At 44.2% G+C, this 23,966-nt stretch overlaps 1 protein-coding gene across 1 annotated transcript in view; it reads left to right on the top strand.

The window, feature by feature from the left end:
- Positions 1-23,966, top strand: part of STIP1 (stress induced phosphoprotein 1) — a 1,768,405-nt gene that overhangs the window by 693,467 nt on the left and 1,050,972 nt on the right. The gene's annotated exons all lie outside the window — the stretch shown is intronic.

Here is a 23,966-nt window from a genome sequence, read left to right as displayed (position 1 = left end):
ACTGTACTGTTTTTCTGCCATGTAGAAACCAGTATCAATCCCAATTTCCAGAGTGTTTACGTTATCCCTAGCTGAAGGACATCTGAGGAACAAGGTCTGAACATTTGGCTGTAAGAATGTTGTCAGTCTTTGCCAGCTTCAGTTCTTTGACTATGCAGTCTGATGCTGTTCACTGTGTATACAATATGCTCACAGTTCATCAGTTGGCTTGTATTTTTCTAGAGTTTCTGTTCTACTCCAGTCAGATAAGTATCCTTTTGGGGATTTTTCTCTTCTAATTTAATGTTTAAGAAGATGGACAATTACTTGGTGTGGGAAGCAGAAACCTGCACAAAGACTTTCACTCACGAGTCTGTTCTGTTTGGGGCCTCTGCACTTTTCTGTAATTGTTCTGCTTGTGTTAAATTCTGAGCGAAACCCCTTAAATGTATGATTAAAGTCTTAGCTGCTCATGTCTAGTCCTGCATCTTCGCATACCCCAGCTTCCGCCAGCATTATCCTGAAAGAAACCAAGACAAAAAATTCCAAGAAAAAAACACTAAAGACACAGCCAATGTTTTGACCCACGCTACCAAGTTTACCAACTCAGGTGAGTTGCCTTCACAGTCTTCTGATCCTGGCGACTTCTAGGCCCGACCCCTCAGGAGATTGCCATGGTTCATGGTCTTTTGCTCACTTTCACAACATCAATGTCTGCAGGCCCAAGTTTCCGACATTCGTCACGGATACCAAACCCAGGACTGCAACAGTGAATACACTCTAACATCTACATTTATGGTAAGTGTACACAACTGTGCTATGTTCTTTGTGGTTCACTGTTGCAGTCATTACACACGTTGCCAATTCCAAACAGATGGCCAGACCTGCCCCCAAACCAGTGGGCAGAGGCCCAGAAACAAGTACTGTCCCTCATGAACATGGGGGCTATTCAGCTGGTACCAGAAGAGGAAAAGGGACAAGGTTTCTATTCAAGACTTTTCCTGGTACCCAGAAAAGACCAATCATGGTGTCCAATTCTGGACTTACCTACTCTAAACACATTTCTGGACATTCCAAAATTCAAGATGCTGACTCTTCAACAGTTACTTCCTATGCTAGGCAAAGATGCCTGGTTGGTAACTCTAGACTTAAAAAGGCTTACCTGCATGTCCCAATTGGGGATTCTTGCAGAAGATACCTCCACTTCAAAGCAGGCTACTTGCATTACCAATTCTCTGCACTGCTCTTTGGCCTATCTACTGCGCCCAGGGTCCTCGCAATGTGCCTGGCTCCAGTAATTGCATTTTGCAGACAAAGAAATATTCAAATATATCCATATCTGGACGATTGTCTAATTCTGGCAGAAAACGAAGACATTCTTCTAAAACATCTGGCGTTTGTAAAAAGGGTTCTAACTTGTCTAGGGTACACTATAAATGATAAGAAATCACAACTGGTACCCTCTCAAAATATTACATTACTGGGTGGCAAGCTTGAGTACAACTACCCAGATGGCTTACCTTATGCCAGAAAAGCAAATTCATTTGGTAACTTACTTCATACAGATGGCCACAAAAGCCCTGCTATCTGCAAGACAAATTCTGCAAGCCTTGGGGTTCATGGCCTCCTGCATTCTACTAATTCCATATGCAAGACTGCATATGAGGAAACTTCAGTGGTACTTAAAAAGTTTGTGGAGTCAACACTGTCACATCCTGGAAACCATGATTCCTATCGTACCTTGCTTGCAACTAGAGTTCCTATGGTGGACAGAGGCCTGCCACCAAAACAAGGGGCTGCCATTCACTCCACCCCCTGCCGCCCACACTCTAACTACATACGCATCAGACTATACTTGGGGGGGGGCTCATCTGGCAGGGAAGTGCATTCAGGGCAAATGGAGCCCTAATCAAATGCACCTTCATATCAATCAAAAAGAGATGCTAGCTGTACAGAATGCACTGACAGCCTTCAAGGACCACCTTCATCCAGGACAATTAATGATAATGACAGACAACACCACAGTTATGTGGTACATAAACAAGCAAGGGGGTACACACTCCTACCCCCTTTGCAGACTAGCCATGGCATTGTGGAACATGGCCTTGACCCATCAAATACAGATACAAGCTCAATTCCTGGCAGGAAAGCTGAATACTCTGGCAGACGAACTAAGCAGAAATCTCATGGACCCACATGAATGGAAACTGGAACCACGGATTTTTAACATGTTGACACACAAATGGGGAAGTCCAGACATCTTTTTGCCTCACCCCAGAACTATCAGTTGGACAAATTTTGCACAAGAATGTATCACAAAAAAGCCTGGAAAGTGGATGCTCTATCATTCAGCTGGCAAAACCTATCAGTCTATGCTTTTCCCCCTCTGCCTCTGCTCTCCAAAGTTCGACTAAGTCAAACAGGACAAACCAAAAATGATTTTGATTGCTCCAGACTGGCCTCGCCAACACTGGTACGCACTCCTGCGCAATGTGTCACGCCTTCCACTGTAGCACTTGCCTCAGACACCTTACTTACTGTCTCAGCAGAACAACCAAATTCTGCACACTCTGCTCCAAACTTTGTACCTTGCAGCATGACTAATCACCTAAATTACCCCTTGGCATCCCTCAGCAAATCTCTGATGGATGTCATTTTGGAGGCAAGAAGGCCTAGTACTAGAAAATCTTATGCTGACAAATGGAAAAGATTTTGTGCCTGGAATCAGTCACAAGGGATAAGCACAGCAGTGCCCAATATTCCTCAGATTTTACAATACTTAACTGAGATGCTTCACAAGGGCCTGTCCTTTTTCTTCCATAAAAATCCATGCGTCAGCCATTTTAGCTCATTACAACAAAGAACCTCCCCTCTTCTCTCATCCTCTGCTAAAGCAGTATCTCAGAGGGGACAAAAACTTAACACCACCCAGGAGAGCTCCAACCCCTGCCTGGGATCTCAACTTTGTATTGGAAAAACTTACTCTTCCTCCTTTCGAGCCAGTTGCTACTGCAGACTTAAAATTTCTCTCTTGGAAAACAGCCTTCCTTTTAGCAGTCACTTGAGCTAGAAGGATTTCGGAATTGCAGGCTCTTATAGCAGTGGAACCTTTCATTATTTTTCATGTGGACAGGGTGTCTCTCAGGACCAGTCCATCCTTCATGCCTAAGGTGGTATCCAGTGTGGCTCTTAATCAAACCATTAATTTGCCAACTTTCTTTCCCAATCCACAGAACAAGGGGGAGCGGATTCTGCATTCATTGGATGTACACAGACAGTTTAGATTTTACTTAAACAGGACAAAATCTCTTAAGACAATCTGATCAACTAGTGGTGGCATTTGCTGCAGGGGCAGACGGAAAGGCTATTTCAAAGCAGACTATTTCTAAACGGATAAGCTATTGTATTTGTTTCTGCTATATTCGGCCCCAAATCTCAGACCGAAGCACAAAAGGAGGGGGGAGTATCTATATTCATCAAAGATACCTACACCTCCAGGTTAGTGGCACTGCACAAAGCATCGGAAACCATCCATGTGCAACTAACAGCAGGCAAAACTGCCTTTCAGTTTGTAGCCTGCTACAGAACACCCTCCCTATTACAGGAACCTCACTTGGCATTCCTGAGAACACTGCAGAATATGAAGGTCTCCCCAAACACTATGTTATTGGGTGACTTCAACTACCCAAACATTGACTGGGAAAACTACTCAAGCCCAAACACCCTCGCCCAATGGTTCCTTGAATTTATAAACTCTAACGCAATGGAACAACTGGTCACCACTCCCACAGGAGGGAACAACATATTGGACCTGGTCATCACCAACATGGGGACTCTATGTTCCACACCAGAGGTAAACCCCTCATTGGTAAGATCAGACCATAAACAAATTTCCCTGGACATCCATATCCCGTCCCCACCCCCAGCCAAGGAAATCACTGTAAAGAATTTCTCCAAAGCCAACTATGCACTTCTCAAGAATGAGGTGGAATCCTTCAAAGCCTTTGGGCCAGAGGATAATACAGCCCAATCCGCAGAATCCTTTACAAATGCATTCTATAAGTACCTGCAGGAATGCATGGATCGTGCTATCCCAAATAAAACCAAGACTCACTCCTCCAAAAACAGGAGACCGATCTGGTGGACCCCGGCCATAAATAAGCTATACAACAGAAGGAGGAAGCTACTACATGACAGAGCAAAATCCCAAAAAGGGAAGGCATCTCTTATCAGTATTAGCAAGGAACTTCGATCCCTCATAAAATCATCAAAGGCCAGTTTCGAAAGAAAAATTGCCGTAGACACTAAAGATAATCACAAGGCCTTCTTTAGTTATGTCAGAAACATGGGTGGAAACTCCCAGATATGCTCTGAATTGTTGCATAACGGTACAAAATATACCGAACCTACAGACATAGCCAACATCCTGGCAGACAGATTCAGCAAACCCCAAAAGGAGCAAATGCCTATCCCAACTGAATGTAACCTGCCTGACATCACAGATGCACAGGTGAAAGCTGCCCTCTCCAAAGCAAAAACACAGCATCTATGGGACCGGACGGTGTCCCAGGCTGTGTCTTACACGAGCTCCAAGAAGAACTGAACCCTCACATTAAGTCACTGTTCAAACTTAGCATTACTACAGGATATGTACCCAAAGAATGGCGTACAGCTACAGTGGTCCCACTCCACAAAGGTGGTGCCACAACGGACCCCGGAAACTATCGCCCCATAAGCCTGACTAGTCTGGTCTGTAAAGCTATGGAGCGTATTATCATGGAACTCGTAAACAAAGACATTGGGAGCCTCCAGACAATGGACCCTACCCAGTTTGGCTTTAAGGGCAGATCTTGCCTCTTAAACCTAGTTGATTTCTTTGAAACAGTTACCAAAGCCATAGATGAGGGCAAGGTAGTCCACACAGCCTACATGGACCTCGCAAAAGCCTTCGACACAATACCCCACTCAGGCATCATAAATAAGCTTACCAGCTTAAATATCAACCCCTATATCACAAGATGGGTTGCAAACTGGCTCAGAGATAGAACCCACATGGTCAGAATCGCAGGTGCCATGTCCGAATCCAAACCAGTTACAAGTGGCGTCCCACAGGGCTCAGTTCTGGGACCCCTCTTGTTCGGTATATACTTCTCTGAGGTTCAGGCTAACACGGGGGGATTATGGCTGGCAAAGTCCGCAGATGACTGCAAACTGGGGGCCATAATCGAATCTCCAGCTGACACAAGCATCCTCCAAAAGGGTCTCAGAGACAGATGCTTGGTTTAGAACCACGGCCTCAAGCTAAATGCTAAAAAGTGCATAGTCATCCCCTTTGGGAAAAACAAGGTGCCCACAAATTACCACATAGGTGGTAATCCATTAAGTACGGAAGAAGTAATTTGAGATTTGGGGACCAACGTAGATTGTAATCTCTCCTTTGATAATCACGTTGCCAAAGTGGATAGAAAGACCTTCTATATAGCCCACCTTATCACGAAAGGGTTCGCATCTAGATCGAGAGAGGTCATTGTGCCCCTCTACTAGTCACTCATCAGGCCCATAATTAAATACAATGCCCCTTTTGGGATGTACCTTACCCGACACCTGCAGCAACTGGAGAGACCCCAAAAGTACCTCACCAAGAAGATCATGGGCTCAACTAAAACTCCAGCTCTACTCAGTTGCTTACCGCCTACTCGGAGGCTATCTATGCCTGATGTACTAAGCCATGTCAAACCCAGAATTAATGGACATGCTCCACCTCAAAAAATCCAAGTCCCTTGAGCTACACGCTCCAGGGACCTAAACCTCAGCACAAAAATATAGGACATACTGGAGGGACAGATTCATTTCCCAGAGGCTCCCCTCACTCTGGAATAGAATCCCAGTTCATGTTAGACATAGCCCTTCACTGACCCTCTTCAAGCGAAATTTGGACGCGTGGATGGGAAATCGCAAATTCACCCCTGGGATCTCTCCTGTGTCACTGCTAGACAGAGGCACAGAAAACTAATCTTAAAAGGGGTACCTTCTGTGACCTACTTTACAGAGGCACAGTAGGATAATCTAATAGGGAGGCGGAAGCCAAATACACTCTGGCTAGGCTTATAAATGCCCTAGGGCAGATAGCCTAGTATCTACCTATGAACCTATATGCACCATGGTAAAACTATCCCCCATGGGATCAGATCTCATTCCACAAGGGCTGCATCTACTTCTACAATCTTTCTCAGAGGTGTTCCTACCAGAGATATCCTAGAAGCTGCTACCTGCAGCTCAGTTCATACATTCACCAAACATTACCATTTACCTTTCTTCTCTAAATCCAGAGCCGGCTTTGCCACTGCTGTCCTGCAGGGCTTTATAGCTGGTCCTAATGCTGTATAAATCCATCCTCCCAACCATAGCTTTGGGAATCTACCCAAATGTAATGACTGCAGCAGTGAAACATGAAGAACATAGTACAGTTGTGTACACTTACTATAAATGTAGATGTTGGAGTGTATTCATTATTGCAGTCCTGGTTTACCCTCCCTCCAACCCCCTGATTTTTCTGTTTCTATACTTATACTTTCCTTTACTGTGCGTGAAAGCCTTTTTGGTGTATTTGCTTTAGTTTGGAGATTTTTGTGGTTTTAATTACTTAAATATTTGGCTCCCCATTTGGGGGGCACCTGACATTTGGGGCAAGAAAAATGGATGTAATGGCGTTGGCTGCATGCTTTATACCCCTGACGTCATGGAAGAAGGGACAGCAACCGACGCAGGACCCAAGACTTTGTTAATCAGGCCGACTGAGGGCAACCTGCCAGCAGATTAGCAGAAATGTATAAATTGAAGTAGTTTGTTACTGATACCAAACCAAAAAGAACCTTCAGCATTCCTCTTCAGTCTCCTCAGCTGTCTGTCACTTAAGCTCAAAGCAAAGCCCAAGACCTCCTGAAAATTACCCAGGAGTTCATGCGCTTCTTGAAATCCAAGGAACCCAGCCACACCTGGACCACTACCCTTGAAGCCTTATCCAAGAAGCCTACGGAGATGGCCTTTCAAGAATATTCAAAATCCTCAGACTCTAAAAATGAAGAGGAAGTATCTTACTCTGAGCACCTTCCAACCCAGCCTTATCTGGACTCGGACTCTAGTACCCTCTCCCCTAGAGGACCTCATTTGTGTATACCCTTCATAAAATGAAGGAGACTTAATCAGGAAAGTGAACAGTTCTGTCAAGCTCTGTTTTACTTTAGGGAATTACTCAGTTTACCTTCACCTAGAGTATTAGCTGTCCTTTGTGCTTGATGATGACTCTAAGACTTCTCTTTAAACCCAGATTCCCTACCAACTGCTTCCTGAAAGCCTGACTGATTCTACAGGGTGCTAGTCACAAGTGTCTTTACAAAAGCCTTAAAGCAAATCCCTCAGTAGTTTCTACTGAATCCACTAAAGGGATGCCAAAGGACACAACTAGACATCTCCAGCTTGATAGGGAAAGCAGACTTTGATAGGTGTGATAAGTAGGCTTGTACTCTGCTACCCTTTCCAAGAGGGCACTTCATTGCCAGTTCCACATGTCAAAGTACTTAGAATAACTTCAGGGCAACTTATTACTAAGGCAGAGACTATTTCTGACAAAGCATTGTCTAAGGATATTTAAGAGAGAGATGGAGCAACCTTACAGGTTACCAGGCACGCCTTAAAATGGGGTATGATGCACCAGATGCATTATGTAGAGCAGCTGCCAAGGCTGTGCAGACATCCATGTTGCAAGACTCAACCAGACTCAGACCAGTTAAAGGCAGAGCTATTGGATTCTGCTCTAAAGAGTGAGTTCCTGTTTAGACCCACAGTGGAACAGGTATTTGAAAATCTGGAATGGAAAGGAAAACTGTAACAGTAAGTTTTATCTGTTACCTACTCTTAGGAATAATGGGAACTACCCTTCCCAAGCCATGACCCCCACCCCCTGACAGGACGAGGGGTGGCTTCCTCTTGAGAGCTAGACAGTTCAGAAGGAAGTTATCAGAAGATACAGACCAGGGAGCTCCAAAGATCCCATCCAGGAAACCAGCTATGACTAACTTCAGCCCTGATCCCTGTTCCACTACCCAGCCCTACCCTCCAGCAACGAGACTGTCCTTCCTACAAGAATGGAAAACTATCATCAAGGACCATTGTGTCCTTCATGTCGCACAAAGGGCTACTCCATTCAGGTCAGAGAAAATTCCCCTTTCCTTGGCATACCAAAACCAAAAGAGCAGGAGAGTCTCTCTTGCCAGTTATCTTTTTAGACTTGTTACAACAAGGATCCATTCATTCTGTTCCAGCAGGTCAGGAAAGAGAAGGTCCTTATTCAAGGATTTTTCTCCTCCAAGAAAAAAAGGTACCAGGAGGCTTATCTTGCACCTGAAAAGGCCAAACAGATTCCTTTGTTCCAAAATTCAAAATGCTAACCTTATAAAAGTTATTCCTCATGATCTTCCAAGATGCATACGTGGTTACTGTAGATCTAAAGGACACTTTTCCTCATGTCACACTTCATTGCACACAACCACCGAAAGTATCTGCGCTTTGTAGCAGTAAGCTTGCACTACTAGATGTTCATCGTGTTTCACTGTTGCAGTCATTACAGTTGGGTTATCGTGCTGGCAGGCTACCCGCAGTCGGCCTGAATTCCAAAGTCTAGGTCCGGCGTCGGTTGCTGTCGCCTCCTCCCTGACATCAGTGCGCCAGGGGTATAAAAGATGCAGCAGACGCCATTTCCTTCAGTCTTTCTTGCCGCACGGTGCCCGAAGCAAAAGCAGTTCGCAAGTGCTGGTCGGCCAACTCCTGAGATTTTCGTGTTCGAATTTCAGATCCAAAGTCTTCATTTAAAGCTAAGTACCGATGTCAGAAAAAGTTAATTGTATTTCTTGTGGGAGGCAAATACCTCATAAGGCCTTCCATTGTTATTGTATTCCTTGCCTAGGCCCTAACCACGACGTTGCTAATTGTCGGTTTTGTGCTAGATTTAACCAACGCACTATTAAGCGTCTGTACAATTTTGCATTTCACTATCTTGGCAGAAGATTTAATTACACAATGCCGTCTGATAACCATCCGACTACTGCAATTCACAAGAAACGCAAAGAAAAAGAAAAGGACAGGCATCCAAGGTCCAAAACTGATGAGGCTTCTTCTAAGCCGGTTTTCAGTGAGGCGCTTTCGCAGCCCCTGACGCCCGCTACTTTAGAGCCGCAGGCTTCTACCGACTCCCACGTGGAGCCGACTAGGCCACTGGAAACTCAAGGTATTGGAATCTCGGAAACTATTCCCTCAGATGGGTCTGGAGCCGCTGAGCAGGCATTGGCTTCTGAGGGTGTTTTCAGGCCTACACAGTTATATGTAAAAACGACTTCAGCTTCAAAGGCAGACTAAAGCACCTCTAAAGACAAAGAAACAAGTACAACAGCCTCATGGACAGGCCTCCATGCCTAAAAAACAGATGCTGAAAATGGCCGAAGACCTAATTACTTTGATCAGGGTTTCCCATCCCCCTTCGTGATAAGAGGCCTAGGCAAGAGACAGAATATGAATCTACAGATCAGGTTTCCATTTCTTCTGATCAGGAATACTCTCTTCCTCCCTATGAGGATTCTGATGCTGAAGAATCTATCCCTTCAGCCTCTCCTCCTGAGGATTATTCTTTTGGGAAAACTCTGCATACCATGAGGGAGCATTTCCACTGGGAGAGCCAAGATTATTCGGAATCTAAGAAAAGGCTCAGAGACTTCCTTTTTACTACCTCAGCACAGGCCCCTTGCTATTCCACCTGTGTTTAGATATGGTAGATGTATTTTCAGAGTCCAGTCTGACTCCTGACTCTTTACCTCCAGCTCCTGTTAAGCCAGACAGATACTACAGGGTTCCTGATTCACATACATTTATTTTTAAAAACCCTGCTGCTGACCCAGAAACTATTTCTCAGGGTCCCAAAGGGGTCAAAGCTTCCACTGCAAAAAACCCTACCCCCTCTGACAGGGATTCTAGGGCACTGGACAGATGGGGAAAAAAGATTTACACTTCTGCTACCTTAGCTATAAGGGCTTTAAATTGTCAGTTTCATATGCTTAAGTATCAGCATTATATTATGTCACTGCTTAAACAGAAAATGTTGATAAATTCTGAATGTGCAGAAAACAAAGAATTATAGGATTTATTGCATGCAGCTGAACAAGTGGGAAAAGCATACTTTGCAATGTGGTTTTTGATTCTCTGGAGGCCTCCTGCAGGGCCGCTGTTACGGGTTCAGTAATTAGGAGGCATGCTTGGTTAAAGGAACAGAATCTGCCTGATCATGTTAAAGCAACATTATTAGATGCTCCATTACAGCATGATACCTTGTTTGGCGTTAAAGCAGAAGAGATGTTGAAGAAAATGGAGGACAAAACTAAATCTATGCAAACAGTCAAGGATTTCTTACAGGTACAGCCTCCAAGATTTAGCAGGCACTGGCCTACAAAGAATTGGTTCTTTCCAGTGTCAGGCCACAAAGGGGCCGGTACAGACACCCTAGAGGCAGATCCCAGCCCCAAGGCTCATACAGGTCTAAACAATGGGGGAACTACTACCTCCAAAAGCGGAGAAGACAAATCACAGCCATACAGGAAACAGTCCCAATGACTTCCCCCTGCCTGCACGAAGCACTTATCTTCTGGCAGCACCTTTAGGGGGAAAGCTAGCACTTTTTTCTCAAAATTGGCACATAACCCAGGACAAATGGGTATTGGACATAGTGTCACAAGGCTACAGGTTTCACTTTCAAACCCTGCCAAGGGCAAACGGTTTGCCAGACCAGCCAAAAAATCAATGGGCAGAGGCACAAAAGCAAGTGTCATCCCTCATGGACATGAGGGCTGTTCAGCAAATACCACAGCAAGAGCAGGGACAAGGATTTTACTCAAGACTGTTCTTGGTGCCCAGAAAGGACAATGCCTGGAGACCAATATTGGACCCATCTATTCTAAACACATATCTGGATATTCCAAAATTCAGAATGTTAACTCTGCAGCAGCTTCTGCCCATGCTGGGCAAGAAGGCCTGGCTTGTGACCTTAGACCTAAAAGAGGCATACCTGCATATCCCAATCAGACTTTCATGCAAAAGATACCTCAGATTCATAGCTGGCTCAATGCACTACCAATTCTCTGCGCTGCCCTTTGGCTTATGTACTGCGCCCAGGGTCTTCACAAAAATGCCTGGCTCCAGTAATTGCATTTTGCAGACAAAGAGGAATACAAATATATCCTTACTTGGATGACTGCCTCATTCAAGCAGAGAACAAGGACATTCTACTACAGCATCTGGCATTTGTAAAAAGATTACTAACATGCTTAGAGTACACAGTAAACGAAAAGAAATCAAAACTAGTACCCTCTCAAGAGATAATATTCCCGGGTGCAAGCTTAAATACAACTGCCCAGATGGCTTCTCACACCAGACAGACAAAAGCAACTGACTACTTATTTCAAAATGTTGGCAACAAAGACCCAGTTATCTGCAAGAAAAATTCTGCAGGCTTTGGGCTTCATGGCATCCTGCATTCTGCCAAATCCATATGCAAGACTGTATATGAGGAAACTTCAATGGTATCTAAAAAGTGTTTGGACTCAACATTGCCACAGCCTGGAAACAATAATTGCTCTCATTCCCTGCCTGCAACAGGAGTTTTGATGGTGGGCAAAGGCCTGTCACCACAACAAGGGGCACCCATTCACTTTACCCCCAGCCAGGCAGACATTAACAACAGATGCATCAGATTATGCCTGGGCGGCCCATATGGCAGGAAGATGTGTTCAGGGCACATGGTCTGCAACCCAAATGCATCTACATATCAATCAAAAAGAGATGCTAGCTGCCCAGAATGCCCTGGCAGCCTTCCAGGATCTACTTCATCTGGGACAATTACTGATAGACTGACAATACTACAGTCATGTGGTACATAAGCAGGGAGGCACTCATTCCTACCCCCTTTGCAGACTAGCCATGACTTTGTGGGATACAGAATTGACTTACCCAGTACATCTGCAGGCACAATTCCTGCCAGGAAAGATAAATACTCTGGCAGACAAACTAAGCAGAAACCTCATGGATCCCCACGAGTGGAAATTGGATCCGCAAGTCTTCAGCATGATAACAAGGAATTGGGAGTGTCCGGACATAGATCTGTTTGCCTCCTCTCACAACTGCCAACTACAGAGAATCCTGTACAAGGAGTTATCACAGGCAAGCATGGAAAGTGGATGTTCTGTCTTTCAGCTGGAAAAACTTAACAGTATATGCCTTTCCTCCACTGCCTCTCCTCCCCAAGGTACTCCTAAGTCAGACAAGAGAAGCCAAAAATGATACTGATTGCCCCAGACTGGCCCCGCCAGCACTGGTACCCAATCCTAAAGAACTTGTCTCAATGCCCAGCCTGGACATTACCTCAAATTCCTCACTTACTGTCCAAACACAACCGTCAGATCCTGCACAGCCAACTCAAGACCTTAAATCTGGCAGCATGGCGGATAATGTAGTCATTCAAAACACACCTCTCTCTAAAGCAGTGATTGATGTTATTTTGGAGGCCAGGAGGCTTAGTACCAGAAAATCTTATGCTGAAAAATGGAAGAGATTCTGTGCTTTGAACATGGCACAAGGAATTGACACAATTTCCCCAAATATTCCTCAGATTTTGCAATATTTAACTGAGATGCTGGACAAAGGCCTATCCTTTTCATCAATTAAGATTCATGCCTTTGCCATTTCAGCTCATTACAATACATAGCCACCTATTTTTTTCTTATCCATTATTAAGGCAGTACCTCAGAGGAGCCAAAAACGTAAGGCCTCCAAGGAGATCTCCAATACCTGCATGGGACCTCAGTTATGTCTTGGAAAAACTCACCCTGCCTCCTTTTGAGCCAACCGCTACAGCTGATCTAAAACTTTTATCATGGAAAACTGCTCTGCTCCTAGCAATAACCTCTGCAAGACGAGTCTCAGAGATGCAGGCACTCATGGCTGTGGAACCTTTTATCATTTTCCATCCAGATAGGGTTTCTCTGAGGACAAACCTGACATTTATGCCTAAGGTAGTGTCCAGTGTGGCCCTCAGCCAAACTATTCATTTGCCTACCTTTTATCCAAACCCACAGAATAAGGGTGAGAGACTTCTGCATTCTTTGGACATACACAGACAGCTGCGCTTCTACTTGGACAGAACCAAAGCTTTCAGAAAGACTGAGCAATTACTAGTGGCATATGCTCCAGGATCACAAGGAAAGGCTATCTCAAAGCAGACTATTTCAAAGTGGATAGGCCACTGCATTTGTTTCTGCTATTCACAACATGACAAGTCAGTGCCTAAGGGCATTAGGCCACATTCAACCAGAGCAGCAGCCACTTCAGCAGCCTTCCTCAGAGGAGTACCAACCAAAGACATTTTAGAAGCTGCAACCTGGAGTTCAGTGCACACATTTACAATGCACTATCACTTACCACTCTACTCTAAATCCAGAGCAGGCTTTGCCACTGCAGTTCTGCAGGGCCTCATAACCGCTCCTAATACTATTTAGCTCCAGCCTCACAACCTTGGCGTTGGGATTCAACCCAATTGTAATGACTGCAACAGTGAAACACGATGAACATGGTATAGCTGTGTACCTACCATAAATGTAGATGATGGAGTGTATTCGCTGTTGCATTCAAGGTTTCCCACCCACCATCCCCCTTATCTTTGCTGGACCTCATCTGTACTTCTCTATTCTGTACAACCTATGTGGTGTATTTGCTTGTAGATGAAGCAAGAATTTACCTTGATACATGCATGCTTTATTGACATATTTTTAGCCTACCCTTTTGGGGGCACCTGACATCTGGGGCAAGAAAAACTGAAGAAAATGGCGTCTACTGCATCTTTTATACCCCTGGCACACTGATGTCAGGGAGGAGGCGACAGCAACCGACGCCGGACCTAGACTTTGGAATTCAGGCCGACTGCAGGTAGCCTGACAGCAGGATAACCCAATTGTAAGGACTGCAACAGTGAATACATTCTAACATCTACATTTATGGTAGGTACACAACTGTACTTTCTGTGCTTCACAGTTTAGTCTGTTTACTGCTCTAAGAGCTTTCACTGGGTACTTGGCTGTATTTGAAACCCATGTGCCCTATTCCCATGTTGCAGTATTCATAATATAAGGGATTCCACACGTAGGTGACCCGAACGTCCAGCCTCGTATACCAAATACTTAAGCTACTGCTGGGTACATGTGGTGATGCACACAGGATGCAGCAGTCATAGGCCATAAAGTTGACATCTGCATGTGCCATCCCAGAACTTCTCTGCCGCCAGTCCGAGGGCTAGTCTCTACTGTTTGTCTCATCCCCGAATTTTTGTCTTTCAGATAAGTGCCCTGTTGGGGAGTTTTTAGGGTGTTTTTGCTGCTACATGTTTGTCTTAGATTAATGTCATCCAAGAAGGGAAAGTGCCACTATGGAAGACTGATTCCACACACAGCAGTCATGATCAGTGTCTTTCCTGCCTGGGGTCTGCTCGTGACTTCAAGGCCTGTGCCATTTGTCAGGCATTTGTCCTAAAGATGCTCCACAGTCATATTTTGGCCTTTAATATTTACTTAGAGAACCAGAGGTTAAAGCGATTAGCTCTCTGTGGAAGGTGCCTCAGGTCCATCGGGTGAGCCTCCAAAGAAAAGGTAAAAAAGCCAAAGCCTGAATCTTTGACTGCACCTCTGATCCCGGACTTCCCTCTCGAGGCCAATGTAGTCCCAGAGGTCTGTATGGTGTCTGGCCTTCTTCCCTCAGCGGGAACTAATTTAGAAGCTGTTCGAGTTCATTAAGCATGTCCACAGAGGTATCGCAGACGGCCGTTACAGATGGTAAGAGGGAACCACGGCTCGCTTCTTTAGACTTACCTTGCAGTACCCCTCTTGTCTTAATGATAGAGGATTTGCTGAAGTCTATGCCGGAGCCTAGGCCTACATCGGCCCAACCTTCCCATCCTAGGGCGCATCTTCCACCGAAGAAACTGAAACATCTTTCACCTTCTCAGGATCCTTCCTCAGTTTGGCAGGCCTTTTCTGAGGGAGTCCTGAGCGTCTTTTTAGCACTGTAACCCTGTACTCGGCCACCTTCTCCTATATCACCTCCAGCTCCTTTACTTAGGAGTGCTGCTGTGGAACAAGAGGCTTCTGAATTAGAGTATTCATCTTCAGATGAGTCTGTGGCCTACTCCACACATACTGACTCCCCCGGGTTATGCTTCCCCTGAAGTTGACTCCAATGGTAGTGACTTGCCTTAGGAAGATATTTCCTTTGAGACTTTCAAAAGGTGAGGAATTTTTACAAGTGGGAAAGCTCTTGTGTTTCAAAAATACAAAAGAGGTACCATGACCTCTTACCAATAGACTCTACTTCACCTTCTGCTATCACACCTTTTACCACCCTTTCAGGATGCTTTTCTTTCAGCATCCCAATGCCCCGATTCTCAATCTCCTGCACCCAAAACGCTGTACAGTCACTGAGGACAGTAAGTTTCTGTTCAGATGCCCTCCTGCAGACCAAGCTTGTAATTTCAGTCTCTGCAGATAAGGCTTCTAGGCTGCTGCCTTTCCCTAACCCCTTCTCAGGATTAAGGCTACCTGGGCTGCAGGTTAAGGACCGACCTAATTTTGGCCTTTCTGCCTTTGCAAAAAATGCACTCTCTGCTGACTGTCTTCCAGTAGTTGCTTTGTCTTACCTCTTTGACAGCCCGAGAGTTTCTCAGGATGCCAGGGTTCATGGTTTCTGTTATACCAGTGTTGCCCGTAGCCAGACTTCACATACAAAAGTTCCAGTGGTACCTGAAAGCTCTCTGATCTCAGCATGCTCATCCTCTGGAGTTTGTTCTTCCACTTCTTCCATGCCTGAAAAAGGAATTGCATTGGTGGATTCAGCAAATATCTCCGAATCTAGGACTCCCCCTTCAACCACCAGACCTCATTCAGGAGCTGTTTACAGGTGTCTCATACCTGGGGTGGGGAGCAACTTTGGTGAACCCAAGTCCAAGGCCTGTGGTTTCCTTCGATAAAAAAGCACATCAACATCAAGGAGATGAGAGCTCTGATTTTTGGTACTTCAAGCCTTCCATTCATGTGTTCAACCACCAGGCCCCTTGTAGCTGTTCAGACACCAACAGAGTTCTTTAGTATTTGAACAACAGGGTGAGGGCAAAGTCTTCCCTCCTCTGCAGGTTAGTTCTACAGGCTTAAGAGATAGCCTTACAAACAAAGGTAAGGTTGACAGCAGTCTAATTCCCTCAGCTCAAAAGGTTCTAGCAGACATACTGAGCAAATCCATGACGCAAGCCCACAAATGGATAATCCACAGGGATGTGTTTCTGGACATTATCCACCATGGGGTATGCCTCAAATAGATGTTCTTGCCTCCCCTCTGAACAGGCAACTTCTAAAATTTTGTGCCAAAGCTCCACAACCTCTGGTATGGAATGTGGGCATACTTTCTCATTCATGTTTCTCTAGGCATGCCCCCCCTTCCCACTTATTCAGAAAGTCTTGTTGAAGATTCAGCAAGGCATCCCCAAAAAACTTGCTGATGACCCCTCTTTTGGCCAGGCCAACATTGGTTCTCTTGTCTGCGGTTAGCCAAGGGCAGTCATCACAAGTTACATCAGTTTAGATGATCTCGCACAAGACAAGGAATATCTCATTCATCCACATCTAACACTGAATTTGACACCATGAGTGATAACGCTTCTGGTTCCTTTCTGACACATTTTCTCTGAGGACGTGCTTCTAGTCCTGCAGGAGACCGGGAAACCCAATTCCAGAAGATCCTGTTTGTCCAAATGGAAGAGTTTCTCCATCTGATGTCTAAACATGCTACTAGATCCATTTTCAGTGGATATTCTCCTAGTCCTCTTTTACTTGTGTGAGCTGCTCAAGGCTGGATTGGCTTATTCTTCAATCAAATCCCATTTATCAGCCTTTTCTGCATGCCTGCCAGTATGTCCCCCTTAGCTTCTAAACTAGAAGTTGAGCCTACACATCAGACCTCACAGGAAACCTGTACCTCCTCCCTGAGATTTGAATTTTGTTCTGGAAAAATTGACTCTCATGCCCTTTGAAACTGCAGCTTCTGCTTCTTTCAAACTCTGTACTTGGAAAACTGTTAGCTGTGCTAGGTTCATAGGTAGGTACTAGGCTATCTGCCCAAGGGCCTACGTAAGCCTAGCCAACAAGGTTCTGTGGCTTATGCCACCCGAGAAAGTTATTTTCCTGTGCTTCTGTCGAGCAGAGACACAGAAGTGATCCCCGTGGTGTATTTCCTATTTCCCATCCACTCATCAAGATTTGTCTTGGAGTGCTAATGAAGAACTTTGCTTGAGATACATGGGTATCCTGTTCCAGAGTATGGGAAGTCTTTGGGACAGGAATCTATCCCTCCAGCATGTCCTGTTTATTGCGGTGACAAGGTTTAGGTCCCTAGAGTATGTAGCTCGGAGGGATTGGGATTTCTTTAGATGTAGCATGTCCAACAGGTCTGGGTTTGACATAGCTTTATATGTTAGGCAGAGATCATCTCAGAGTAGGCGATATGCTACGGAGTAAAGCTGGAGTTATTTGAGGCGGTCAGTGTAGGGCATTTCTTTGAGACCAGTAATCCTCTTTGTATACTTCTGTGGCCTTTCCAGCTGCTGCAGATGAGTTGTGTGGTACATTCCATAGGGGGCGTTGTACTCTATAATGGATCTGAGTGTCAGAGGGGAACAATGACCTCTTCTTTTCTGGATGAGAACCCTTTTATGATGGGGTGTGCCACGTAGAAGGACTTCCTGACTACTGTGCCGATGTGACTATCAAAGGAGAGACTACTGTCCACCTGGGTCCCAAGGTCTCATCACACATTCGGTGTTCAGTAGATTACTGCCTGTGTGGTAGTTTATGGGTGCAGAGTTTTTACCAAAGTGGATGACACTGCACTTTTTGGCATTGAGCTTGAGGCCATGGCTCTGACACCAGGCATAATCAACTCTGTTAGTAGAGTTTCTGAGCTTCAGGCTTTTATGGTTTCACAACCCTTTTTAATTTTTCACAGGCTAAGGTTTCTCTTCATACCTATCTTTCTTTCATGCCTAAAGTGGTTAATGACTGGCCTCTTAACCAATCCATTCACTTACTTGCCTTTTTCCCTAGCCCTTGGACCTCAAGTGAGAGGGTACTCCACACTTTGCATGTACATAAACAACTCAGGTTTTACTTGGATAAGACCAAATCCATTAGGAAGTCTGAGCAGTTCTTTTCACCCCAGGATGCTGGGTAAACTTATCTGTAAACAGTTTCCTTTTGGATATCTAAAGCCATTTCTTTCTGCTACTTGTCTACGGGAAAACACTTTTTTCCTCAGTAAAGGCCCATTCCACTAGGGCTGTAGCTTCCTCTGGGGCCATCTTCATGGGTCTGGACACTGCCTCTATCCTGGAAGCAGCTATTATGTCCTCTCTCTCCACACCTTCACTAAACACAAGTTGGACTCTGTCTCCAGATCCAGGGCAGGTTTTGCCGGGGCAATTCTGCATGGATTTATGGCAACTTCCTGTGCTTCATCCTCCCTTTCCCTGTCATGAGCTTTGGTATTCTCCCTCATGTTATGAGTACTGCAACATGGGAATAGGAGGACATAGAATAGTTGTGTAAAATCTTTACCATAACCATAGATGTCCTTCTCTTCCATGTTGCAGTATTCTATCCCACCCACCTTCCCTCTTGGTTCATGTTTGGATGATAAATGCCTGTTCATCTTTTCCTTGGATTGGTGTTCTGACTTGGGGCATTCAATTATGAGGATGGTATGTGCAGATGTCACTTTTATGGCTTATGTCTGCTGCATCCTGTGTGCATCGTTGCACGTACCTAGCAGTAGCTTAAACCATTGCTGTTCTGTCTGGATGTTCAGATCGCCTAGATGGGGAATCATTTATGTTATGAATACTGAAACATGGAAGAGAAGGGCATCTATAGTTATGGTAAGATTTTGCACAACTATTCTTTCCAAACCCTAGGAATTCACATTTACCCTTAACTGGACAACTCTCATCCAGGTAAAATCGACAGAGACTCTACATGCTTTACAGGTCACAGTGGACTGCTTCCAGAAGGTATATCTCACTCTAAACCTCTGCAAGTCTCAGACTCTTCCACAGACAGATTCCCTTTCTCTGAGCCTTCATAGACCCTGTGCAACAAAAAGCCTTCCTTCCACAGGAAAATAATTTCTTTCCTGGAAGATTACATGATCAACTTTATTTCAACAGATTTCAGCAAGTCTTTCTTAGGATCTTTGGAGATGTGGCTTCTTGCATACTCTTCTTTCCCCCTTGCAAAACTAAACATAAGAAAGCCGCAGTGGTTCCAAAAAACTTGTGCGAACAGCATTCTTGGCCTTGGAAACACTACCGTCTCTCCTCCCTTACCTAAAAAAGTAGCTGCTATGGTGGGAAAGCACCTTTTACAGAATCCATGTGCAGATTTTTCTTTGACAGAGGCAGACAAAACCATCACTACAGACATCGCTCAGAGGGCTCACCTGGAGATCTTGAAGGTACAGGGCAACTGGATCCCAGATCAGAGGAAGCTACATATCATTCAGTAGGCGTTGTTAGCTGTCTGCCTAGCAGTGAAGGCCTTTATACAGATTTGGACAGACAACACAACAGCCATGTGGTACATGAGCAAGGGGACACACTTTCCTACTCCTTGTGCAGTCTTGCTATGAAGATTTGCTTTTTAACACAAGGCATGAAACTGACTGTTACAGCATCCCACATTCTGAGACTGGGCAATACCCTGGCAGACTCCTTAAGCAGTGATCTTCCAGACCCCAGCAAATGGATGCTTTAGAGAGACTTCCCTAGACTTAACCTTACAGTCAGGAATTACATCAGTAGAGCTTTTTGCTGCCTCCTGAAATGGAGTGCTTCAGAAGTTCTGCTCCAGAACCCAGCAGGCAGGGACATGGAAAACAGACACATTCTTGTTCCAGTGGACCATATGTTTCTGTATGCCTTTCCATCCTTACCTGTGAATTCCATGGTACTGATAAATGTCAGGACAGACCCACCAAGCATGTGTCTCATTGGTCCATAATAGACAACACTGGTTTTCCCTGCTTTTAACACTTAATGAAGGGAGATTCCACCCTCTCCCACAGGAGATAGACCTCCTCAGCCAGGTCAAGGGCTCAGTATTCCATTCTCACTTAGCCACTCAAACTGACAGCCTGGAGGATTGGGTTTTAACACCAAAAAAATGTCAACTATCTCTCTGAGGTGCCAACCATCCTTAAGGAGGCAGGGAAACCCACCACCAGAAAATCATACCTAGTAAAATGAGAGATTCTTCATCTAATGCTTTAGCAAGAACACCAGCCATCTTCAGGCAGTCCATCAGTTCATTTCTGCAATACCTTTCAGGTATGTTTAGCCAGGGCCTTTCTTATTTTAGCATTAAGGTGAATGCTTCTGTCATTTGTTTACCTACTACATTCCCCTTCCATTTACACTCAACTCCCACTGGAAGCTATTTTTAAAAGGGGTCATTCTCTTGAGGCCCAGGTCTTACCTGTGATCTCAGTTATATGCTAGAAAAACTCACCTTGCCTCTGTTTGAACCAGCAGCATCTGTTCCATTCAAGATGCTCACTTCAGAGATCACTTTGCTAATTTCCATCACTTCTACAAGTTGGGTATCTGACCTTCAATCTTATGTGTAATGAGTATTTATCTTTCACAGGGATAGGGCAACCCTTTAAAATAGGTTGTCCGCCTGTCGGTTTTCTTTGTAAATACTCAGAACAGAGCAGAGCAAATCCCTCATTTCTTGGATGTATACAGACAAATCGACAAGACAGACCCCCCCCCCCCAAAAAAAAAAAACAAAACAAAAAAAAAACTATACCAAAGCAACAGTTGGTTACTCTTGCAGAGGAGAAAGAGGGCAGGCAGACCTGTCAAAACAAGCCATATCCAAATAGCCAGTTCATTGTTTTGTTGGACTAAAACTTCTTCATGGTCAGAGTCCATTCCACCAGGCACAGGGCAGCTACAACTGCCTTCATCAAAGGAGTTCCTACACAGGCCATCCTAGAAGCTGCCCTCTGGAACTCTGTGCACATCTTTACAAAACACTGCTGTTTAGGCATTGCCTCAAAAGCTAGAGCAGGGTTTGCTGCAGCCATCCTGCAAAACATTACTTTCTAAGGGCCAAGAGCATCTCTTACCACCCTTCCACTAGCGTTGGTAGTCCTCCCAAGAATCAGTACTGCAATATTGACTATGAAAAACCTAGTACAGTTGTATCTCACTTACCATATTTGTCGATGTTTGAATAAATCATTGTTAAATAACAAGCTCCACCCTCCAACCTCTGTCTTTTGACCCTTTCATTTACCTCTTGATGAATGTAAGGTACAGAGGAGACTTCTGCATATAAAGCCGCCTTCATCCCTCCCCCTTACTTGTGTATTATTAGCTTATCTAACCCAGATGTCTGGGTAGGTTGTGCTGTCCTCTGGCATCAGACTGTGTGTACATTGGTTAGAAAGACCTGAAGATGGTGCCAGTGGATGACCTTGTACTTCAGTGTCTGTACGTCAGTTCACAGACATCCTTCACCTAGGGATGATGTAAAGACTATGGAAATCAGGCTTGGCTGCAGGCTTCTGCATGGCAAGAAGACCTAAGAATCAGTGCTGCAACATTAATTTATTTAAATATTTGCAGTTATGTTAAGTGTGACACAACTGTACTTTCTTAGCCTAATTGTGGTCTGTAAAAGTTTGATTCTCCTTGCTTAAGCCTTACCTCTTAAAGAAGCTTGTCCAGCTGTGGCCATTAATAAGCTTAATGTCCATTCTCTGTAGGAAGCCTTATCTGTATCTTATCACTGCGCCTTTAACCACATGGTTTCTCTAGTTTCTTTGATAGTCTGTGGTCCTGGCTGTCAATCTAGAGTGGTCCAGATTATTGCATCTTTCCAGAAGCATAATAATAGAATATGCAAAAGCAAGTGGAACTGTTTCTGCACTTATGCCAAAGACCTTCATTCCTTTACAGCTCCACTACTTTCATATTTAGACTACACAGCTGACTTGAAACTTTCTGATCTATTAAGGCGCATGTGTGTTTTACTACAGAAACTCTCCCACTCCCATTCAAGACCAGACCCAAGCCTAGCAGTGCTGCATCTAAGTGCTGTAACTTTTTTGCTTTCTTCAACTAGTTATCTCTCTTCTTTTTGTGCAGTTGCTCTCCACTTTTACTTGTCACTACTAGCCTTTTATTAAAACAAAAAAAAAATTCTTTACCTCAGCTTCTGTGTAAGCAATTAGCACAGAGATCTTGTCACTTTATTTGCCTTTTATTCCTTGGAAATTTTTTTTTTCTTCTCTTTGGTATTACTTTTTTGGTGCGCTGGTCATATTTCTAGCTTCCTTATTGACTGCTGCCTATTGGTATTTATTGCAGTTTGATTAGATAAGTGGGATGAGCAGTTGACCCTTTTCACCCATGACCCATGCCAAAACAGGCTAAGATAGAAGTACAGAATTTACTATTTTCAAATGCAGTAAAACCTTTAAACCAGTATTAACAAGATCACAGCACAAGTCATACTACATTCACAGCACAAGTCATACTACATCATGTAGTATGACTTGTGCTATGATCTTGTTAATACTGGTTTAAAGGTTTTACTGTATTTGAAAATAGTAAATTCTGTACTTCTATCTCAGCCTGGTTATCAAACTGCAATAAATACCAATACCGGAGTACTTTTACTGCTAGTGAGTAGCAAGCTATGGGTTAACCTGTAGCAAAAAGTTTTTGTTGGCTCAGGCTTTTGTAAACGACCATGCCATTTTGCACAGATGAGGTTAAGAAGGGATCAAGAATTAGAGTTCTTTGTTCTATTACAATTGGCATAGTGTTACATTCTCTATCTTAAATTAGTATTGAAGAGAGACTGTAGTTTTTGGTGTATAACAAAGATCATGTTGCTGCTTTTGTTTGGGTTTATTAGTAGTCTGTTAGTATAGGTCCATTCACAGATTGAGGTAAAGCTGCTTTAGAGGTTTTACTCCCTGCAGCAGAGTGAGAAGCCGAAAATTGTTGCTTTACTGTAGGTCACTGGAATTTTTTGCTGGATTTGAGGATTAGGAGGTCATCTTCATACATTGCAATTTTAAGGCCTGGGAGGTCATATGAGAGGTCATGTGTGAAAAGCTGGACAAGTAGGAGCCTAGTACAGCGTCTCGTGATACTCAAGTGTATAATGCTTTGAGTTTGAAAGTACTGGTTTTGTGGAATACTTGTAAAATTTTGTTCTCCAGGTAATTTTTAAATCACTCTAATGTGATAGAGCCAAGTTTGAGTTTGGATGGGTGTGAAGTAGGTGGACTGATTTATGGATTCAAAGATTATTGTGAAATCTGTAAGTACACCCCCTGTCAGATGTTTTTTATTCATATTATTCATACTGTTGAAAATAAAATCTGTATCTGTGGTGAGGCTTGTTGTTGTACTGAAGTAATTGTGAAGGCTGTGCTGTTTATCCCATAGATGGCCATACTAGATTGTGTTAGAAGGCCCTGGTTATAGAGGAGTTTTTCAAATATTTCTGTAATCGGATACAAGTTGTACTAATTTTTGATATTTTGTTTAGGTATTGAGTTGGGAAAATGTAACCACAAAATCCCATCCTAGGACACCCTCAATCTGTGTGGCATGCCTGCGGCTTATTGTGGACTGCTCTAACCACAAGACCTTTTGGCCGCCTTTTTTTTTTAAAAGAAAGAGCAAATTTAAATGTGAAGGGTCTGCTGCCTTCTGGTAACTCTAAAGAGAAGGATGGGGTGATGAGGAAAGAACAGAAAAACAAAGCGAGAAAGAAGGG

Source organism: Protopterus annectens, chromosome 6.part1 (genome assembly GCF_019279795.1).
Source record: "Protopterus annectens isolate FY-2018-M chromosome 6.part1, PAN1.0, whole genome shotgun sequence".
NCBI classification, from domain to species: domain Eukaryota; kingdom Metazoa; phylum Chordata; order Ceratodontiformes; family Protopteridae; genus Protopterus; species Protopterus annectens.
The sequence above is the reverse complement of the archived record's forward strand: the minus strand, read 5'-3'. Positions and strand labels throughout refer to the sequence as shown.